Here is an 8,572-nt window from a genome sequence, read left to right as displayed (position 1 = left end):
CATCGCGGCAAGCAACCACGTTGTGAGCACCACCCTCATCGTCGAGAGGGAGGAGCTAGGACACCCCCTGAAGGTCCAACGACCGGTGTAATTTGTCGGTGAGGTACTCGCCGACACCAAGGTTCGCTACCCCCGGGTCCAGAGGCTTCTATACGCCATTTTGATGGTGACCCGGAAGCTCCTGCACTACTTCACCGATCATGAAATCATCGTTGTCACTTCGTACCTGCTGGGAGACATCGTCCACAACCGTGACACCGTGGGACAAATCTCTAAATGGGCTCTCGAGCTCATGGGCCACGACATCAGGTAAATCCCCTGCACCACTATTAAGTCTTAGGCTCTCGCCGACTTCATCGCTGAATGGACAGAAGTCCAGCTCCTGACTCCGGATGTCACCCATGAGTACTAGATGATGTACTTCTATGGGTCAGTCATGGCGCCTAGCTCAGGGGCTAGAGTGGTTTGGATCTCCCTAGATGGGAGTAGGCTCTGCTACATGATTCGTCTCCATTTTTCAGCCTAAAACAATGTTGTGGAGTACAAAGCCCTCATCAACGGACTGTGCATCGCCGTCGAGCTTGGCACCACGCGGCTATATGTCCATGGCAACTCAGAGTTGGTCATTGACCAAGTTATGAAGGAGTCATTCTACAAGAGCCCTCTCATGGCAGCATACTACTAGGAGGTGCGCAAGCTCAAGGACAAGTTCTGAGGGATCGAACTGCATCATGTCCCCTGAAAGGACAATGATGTCGACGACTTCCTCATGAAATTAGCTGCTAGGCGGGTTACATCTCTAGATGGGGTCTTCATCAATGATCTCCATGAACTGTTTAGCGCCTAGGTCTTCCAAATTTGTTTAGCGCCGAGAGGTGTCGAGGAGACAAGGAACATGGCACCATAGGCGGACGCCACTGAGTAATTTTGATCGGCCATCAGTCTCTAGGAGAAGGTGTTAGGCCATGTCGATAGCTGCACCCCGTCCAGGAGATCACAAAGGTGGCTTATCTTGAGGAGGATCTACATGGTCCATGGCCCATTGATGTGCCTGACCCAGGCATTGTCGTTCATGCCTTTAGCCACCATGACCTTACTCTTCCTAACACCAACGATAGTGAAGATAGCAGGTGCCAGCAACATCAAGCTCGATCCCATGAGCCACTTATCCATCTAGAAGAAGGTGGACTGCCATTCCCTAAGTTGAATGTCATGGCCGCTTGGAACACCGCCACAACTATTCATTCCGTGGACCTCAGCATGAGTTGTCCCCCTGAACGTGCCTGGCACTCCCAGCACACCCGTAGCGTGACCCCTGCCCGTTGTAGGTCGGAGATGCCAAGACCCCCAAGCTCCCAAGGACGACAAACAGTTTCCCATGCCACCTTGCATCTACCAGCTGCGACAGAATCAGAGCCGCTCTAGATGAACCCTCGACGAAGCTTATTAATGGCCTAAATCGCCCAGGGGGACAGGCACAAAGTGATGGCCATGTGGATTGGAATGGCGGACATGGTCGCCTTGACCAGCGCAGTGCAACCAACGACATTTAACAGATCGCCTTTCTGATGAGGGCATGACACCTTCAGATATGATGATAGATTATAAGGTGAGCTCATTCCTATATTTGCATAGTGATTTTTAGTACAATTCATTTGGTTCTACATGTACATGTCATTATTTGCTTATAGGTACAAATGTGTCTCAGAGTGCAAGTCCATCAAAGTTGAACTTTCAGTTCATCGGTGGCACGACAATGCTTTATTGGGAAGGTCATAACTCATCCATCCGGAGTGTGATTATGGTCAATGAGCACTTGATGGAAAGCTTGTTTGATAAGCTTTAAAATAGATCTAGTCACATCTCAATATCACATCAGCAAGACCACCAAATCATCAAGACATGCTGTCGTTGTTTCTGCCGGGAGCTACATCGTCATCATGGGCTTATTTTTCATCCTTGGGACCCAGGCCCAAGTTGGAGCACACCCCAAGGAGATGGAGAACACATAAAGGAAGCCCTTGGATGTCCTCCCCCTTGGGCACCACCTTAGAAGGCAAGCAAGGGCATTCAAACCAAGTTGGAGGCCCAATCCAAGTCAAGTTCGAGTCCATCTAGGGCTCCAGGAGCTGCGTGTAGTAAAATAGACGCCTAGGTCGCATAAGGACTCTATTTTCGACGATCCACATATAAATGGAAAGATAATTTGATAAGATAACTAATGGAAGTCTTCCCACATCAAAATTCCATCAAAATAAATAGGAATCATTGAAACAAGTTGACGTCCAGAATCTATCAGGGCGCTGCGTTGCCGTTTTTGGGCCGTTAGGCCTTGTAACGTGTTGGGACACCTTTAGGACATGAAGAGAGGTCCTTAGATGCCCCTTAGGCTATATGATCAGTAGCCGCCGCCTACATTAGGGTTTGAGTTTTGCTTTAGATCAGTCTGTCTTTGAATAGTCACTGATATTATTTTGTGAAACCCCACATTTGAGTGCTTAATCATACATCCGCAATTGTCACTATACTTGAGTTGTGTTTTATCTTGTTCTTGCTTGTGTTCTTTGATTCGCAGCAGGGATTAGCCTTCTTGACGAGGTCAACTGGATTGTGATACGGTTGATAACCAGAGGAGACGTGGTGCTAAGGTTGTAGGGTTTGGGTCTTTGTGATTTGAAGCCAGATCAGTGTGTCGCTTTTTGCCCAAATAGATAGTTATCTTGAACCTGACGGAAGATCAGGACCCCATCCCCATCACTTTCCACTTTGAAATCCGAGCAGCAACTTTGTCAATGAGTGGTTGCTTGTCGGATCTCTTGAGCCGATGCACCAATAGCGAAACCCCAAGATAGCGACAAAGGAATTCCTCGATCTTACATGAGAGGACGCCCCTAATCCATGCAACATCAGACTCGGAGCAGTGCATTGGTGTGGCAACGCTTTTATCCAAGTTTGAGAAGAGCCCAGAGGCTAAGCCAAAGATGGCCAGCGCCGCCTTCACTGTTTCTAGATCCCGCACCATGGGCACAATGAAGAGGACAAGATCATCTGCGTAGAGGCTGACCCGGCTACCCACGTCAATGCTAAGTGGGGTTAGGAAGTGCTGTTGTTCCACCCAAAGTAGGGCGTGGTTAAGCACCTCCATGGTTAGCATGAACAACATGGGCGATAAGGGGTCGCCCTGGCGAAGGCCGCGCGCATGGCAGATCCTTCTACCAGGCTACCCATTGAGCAGTATCTTCATGCTTGACATGGATAGAATGATGGATATCCAATTTCTCCATCGACGCCCAAAGCCCATGTGCCAAAGAACCTTTAGAAGGAAAGTCTAGGATACCGTATCAAAAGCCTTAGCAATGTCAATCTTCAGTAGGATCGCTGGAGACTTTCTTTTGTGCAACTCTTTGCAAGCAAACTGCACCTGCCTGAAGTTGTCATGAATTTGCTGGCCCTTGATGAACGCGCTTTGGTTGCACAGCACTAGCCTATCCAGCACCGTGGCCAGACGCCTAGCCAAACACTTGGTGACCAGCTTGTCGAAGCTATGAATTAAGCTAATGGTTGATAGTCACGGATTTCGACTAGGTGCTCTTTCTTTTTCAGTAAAATCATGTAGGCGTCGTTTAAGTGGTTGAAACTTCTTGAATGTTGCGACCAAAATGCATGAAACGCATTCATAATATCCACCTTGATAATCTCCCATGTCTTCTTGTAGAACAAGCTCATGAAACCGTCGGGGCCAGGAGCTTTGTCATTGGGGAGGTCCATGATGATCGTGCGAACCTCATCTTCAGTGAACATCTGCTCGAGCGCTGATAGTTCAGATGTTGGTAGACCAATGCCATGAAAATTGAATCTTCTCGAGCGTTTGAAGTTGCACCCCAGAACCTCATTGAAATTGTCGAAGAGCGCGGCTGCCATTGCTGTGTCACTAACCACTTCCAGTCCTTGCACCCGAAGTGAGTCGATCCTACTGTTGTGACTTTGATGGCAGGCCTGCAGGTGGTAGAACCTGGTGTTGGCATCCCCGTCCGCTAGGAACAGCAACCGTGAGCGCTGACTGGCGATCGTGCGGGCTAGCGAGGCTAAGCCAAGAACTCTCAGCTTAAGGGCTTTGTGCAAGCCTGCCTCCCAGTCAGACAGCGCCCTAACTTCCTGAGCTTCATCAAATCTTAAGATGACCTCCCTAGCCATCGCAAGTTGTAGATGAACACTGCCGATCTTGGTGTTACTCCAATTTCTTAACGCCTTCACCACATTTCTGAGCTTGAAATCGATCACTCGGAATGGGTCCGCATTGGTCACAGTCGGCACCCAGGCGTTGGCGACCATGTCCATGAATCCGAGCAACTTTACCTAGAACAACTCAAAACGGAACCGCCTCTTCGTCCCCGGTAGCGTGTGGAGCTATAGAAGTAGTGGACACTGGTCCGAACAGTCCAAGGAGAGGGGCTTTAGGACGTGGTTTGGGAATGCTGCAACCCAGTCACACGACGCAAACATGCGATCAAGCAGCTCCAGCGTCGGCCATTCCCTCTCGCTCGACCACGTGAATCTTCTACCAACAAGGTTAAGTTCCTCAAGGTGCGCTCGGTTAAGGAACGATCGGAAGCGTCTCATTCAGCGCCGATCATCAAGGCGGTCGTTGTTCTTGTCTTACGCCCCGTAGATCATGTTGAAGTCGCCGTAAAGAAACCAAGGCCCCGGGCAAGCATCTCTGAACCGCAGCAGTTCCTCCAGGAACTCAACCTTCTCGATCGTGGCCAAGCTACAGGCCATACACAATGGCGATCCACCACGGATTGTGCGATGAGCCTTTCTCGGCAATCTTGGCCGATAGAGTGAAGCACCCCTTGGTAACATCGATCACTGTCCATACTTCTCTATCCCAACCTAAGAGGATACCCCCAGACACATTCAACGCAGGGAGGTAGTCGTAATCAAAAGCTTGTCCTAGGATTTCAATGGCTAAGGAGTTACACACTACGGAGAGTTTGGTCTCCTGAATACAGATGAGAGTGGCCCGCTCCTGGACCAAGAGCCTGGACGACATTGCGACGTGCACGGCCGTTGAGCCCCCGCACATTCCAAACAAAGCAACTAGCTAACATCGACATAAGACACGACTTGGCGATAGGGGTATAGGGGCACCGGAGGCTACACCTCGACGGTGCCCAACTCAACCAACTCGAGCTCCATGGCCGCCTGGTCGAAGTCACCGGAGAAGAGAATCTGCAACGCCTGCTGCTTCCTCGTCGAGATCAGCCCAGAGAAGGCGGCCTTGAACTTACGTTTGATCTCCGAGTCCACCGCCGTGATGTCAACGTCCATGCCCAGCTTCTTCATAAGCACATTTTGAGCCTGTCTGGTGGAGTTTGCTGCCCTAGGCTTGATAGCAAGACGACCGCTACGTCTCAGTGTGTTGATGGAAATCGGTGTCCTAGAGCGGCGAGGCCTCGAACCCTCGCAGAGGATCGGTGTCTGCATTGGAGCGCAAATCATTGCCTCCAGCACCTCATGAACTGGTACTTCATCGCCAACAGCACCGACGTCCAGGCCAGGCTCGCTATTGGTGAAGGCCTCGCCCGCTTCACCGGCTGCAGCTACATCCAGGCCTAGGCCACCGTCCCTGGCGGCCTCATCATCAGAGGACACGACGTGCGGTCCCTGGAGCTCAAGCTCCATGACATCAAAGTCCGTAGAAGTTGATCCATCCTAGCGGCTTGGTAAGAAGCAATCATCCAGCCCACCGAACGAGCTGGACCTAGATTCTCCCATCCGGATGCGTGGGCTTTCATCAAAGTACGCCCCAACGAACCGACAATGCTCCTTGGGTTGGGCCGAACGGTTAGGGGCCAGGTCAGGCGAGCAGAGGCCCAACAATCCGGTGCCCTTGCTCGGTGGCAGCTTCAGCTCCGGCCCCTGAGTTAGCAGAGCCTCTAGCTGCATTAGATCCGAATCAAGGTCTCGTTTAGATTGGAGTCAGAAATCAGTGTTTGATACTATAGCACTTTTATTTGTATTTAATAATTATTGTCCCATCATGGCCTAACTAGGCTTAAAAGATTCGTCTCGTAATTTATAATCAAACTATGTAATTAATTATTTTTTATCTACATTTAATACTCCATACATATGTCTAAAGATTTGATGTGGCAGAGAGAGAATGAAAAAACTTGCGATTTAAATCAGGCCCAAATCCCTTGTTGTTGAAGTCGACATCCCGCCCCGAAGTCAACTTCGTAGACCTGCGGTGTCACGCACAGGCGCGATGGTGTGCCTGACATCTGCTCCCCAACGTCAGACACAGGTGTGGACATGGGAAGCGGCGCCACGACGTCTCGGACTTCCCCCCTTGGCGATGTGACGTCCGGGATCTCGCGTCCTTGGCTGCCACGCCTGAAAAGGCGCCGTCCGCTCCAGGATCATGCCCTACCACCGAGCGAGCATTGGCCCTCGCGCACCATCCTGTACGGATCGAGTGACCACTTGATCGCTGGACTGTCCTGCCCCAAGTTGCCCGCGTCGCCGTCGGACGGAGGCGCCAACCGCACCACCCGTTGCCACGGCCGGAACGCCGGGCCAGAGCCCCGCCCAAGCGACGGACCACCATCACCACCCGCCGGGCGAAAAGTGGCCGGACCGAAGGACGACGATCTCCTTAACGGCCCATCAATACCAGGGTTGTAGCCATTGAAATTGCTATCACCGTTATCATCAGAATCATTGGCACCAAGGAATCCATCATCATCCAAAGAACTCGATGAAGCATATAAGTCCTGATACTCAACCACACGCATCCGGGCAAGATAGTGCAGGATCGGTAGTTCGGCAAGATAGTGCCCGGGTCATGCGGCTCCCGAGGCTCCAGGATGACGAGCAGCTTCTGCTCAGGGACGAGCAACGGGTGGAGGCACCATGCCGCAACAAAGAGTTCGCGGGCGTCGTCTTCATCAACTCCGTCGACGTCAGACGAGGCGAGCTCAACCTGGGCGCAGGACGACCCAAGGAGCTGCTGAGCCACCTCCGCACTCAGTGCATGGGCAGGCACACCCTTGATACCGACGAGGACCTTGTAAGTGAACGCCGCCGCAGTTGCCTGAGAAAGCCGCGTCCAGCGACGCCACGTGAGGAAGAACGGCGACGCTCCCTCCGGCGGCCTCCGAGTCGGAGAAGGAGAGCCGCTCCCCCTTGCCGAGACCCGAGATGGCCGGCGAGAACGGCTCGGTGTCAGGGTTGAGGGCCGATGAAGAGCGTGCCTGAGAGTCGGCCTCCTCGACCTCATCAGCCGACGAACGACGAGAGGGGGAGCCACGCTCCATGGCCCGGGGAGGATGGGTGGGAGTTGCGAGTGGGCGAGTGTGTGTGTGTGTGGGGGGGGGGGGGGGTGTGTGTGTGTGTGTGTGTGTGTGTGTGTGTGTGGAGGTGGACGCCGGTACCGGGGTGGTAGCCGGCGGGGGAAGGGTGGTGGCCTGGGTGGCCGCCGACGGTGGGGGAGGGGGCTAGGTCTCAGTTGCGACCAGCTCATCGCCTAAGTGACACCTACAAGTGAACTTTGTCTGATGTACCTAAGTCCTAAGGGCATGTACAACCCACAGGGGTTGTCTCTAAGAGACTGGAATCTAATATTCAGACAATTAAAAAGACAGATCGTACAAACCATAGACGGGTGGTTATCTCCAAGCAGTTTAATTTTTTTTCATGTAGGCAAGATCAATTATGAATATCAATTTATATACCATTGTATTACCGTTTCCACTTAACAGTACATAAACTTAATAGATAGCTCTTTCCACTTAACTGAAAGTTCACATATACTTGAAAATTCAGAAACTTAACATATATGAGTTCACATGCTAGACTGCTCAAGGTTCATACAATTGCCATCAAAATGTCCAGGTCACACTAACTGAAAATTCAGAAACTTAAACATCGCTGTGATCTTCACAGCAGATAATTTCTGAACTCAAACATAAGTGCAATCACCATACAGCATGGTAAGTTGGTAACAAGCTTAAACAGAAATAAGCTATTTTTAGAACAAAAAATAATCTCTTTCCAGAACTGAAACAGAACGGCAATCACCATACATCATGGTGTCAAGAGATATCCTTATGATGAAAAACAGCAGGACAGGCAAACTAACAAAAGACAGAATTTCAGCACAATGCACTTTTGCTGAAGCTCCATACTGAAACATAAATCTGTATGCTGAAATTATACATGGTAAAATTTCGTGTCACCGGGACAGGCCATTTTTGGATTTTACAACTGTGCTAGCATTTGAACTCCATACTGAGCTTATGGAATCAAGCATAGTTAAGCACGTATAGACTGACCATATTTGTGTGCAGAATCGTACCTGCTCCCATGTATATAGAGCCACATTCTATGCAGGCGAGGCCATTCACAGGATTCAGATTCCATGCGCAAATCACTAGCGATTCATGGTGAAGGACAGGTAACGGCGACCAGAGGGGGGTCAATGGGAGCCTCAAATTTTTTTCGAAATCTTCAACCACTGTCCCAATATCAATCCCCAAAAAGCATACACGATAGACTTGATGACCAC

The sequence above is a fragment of the Miscanthus floridulus genome, chromosome 4 (genome assembly GCF_019320115.1).
Source record: "Miscanthus floridulus cultivar M001 chromosome 4, ASM1932011v1, whole genome shotgun sequence".
Lineage (NCBI taxonomy): Eukaryota > Viridiplantae > Streptophyta > Magnoliopsida > Poales > Poaceae > Miscanthus > Miscanthus floridulus.
This window is presented reverse-complemented; position numbering follows the sequence as displayed.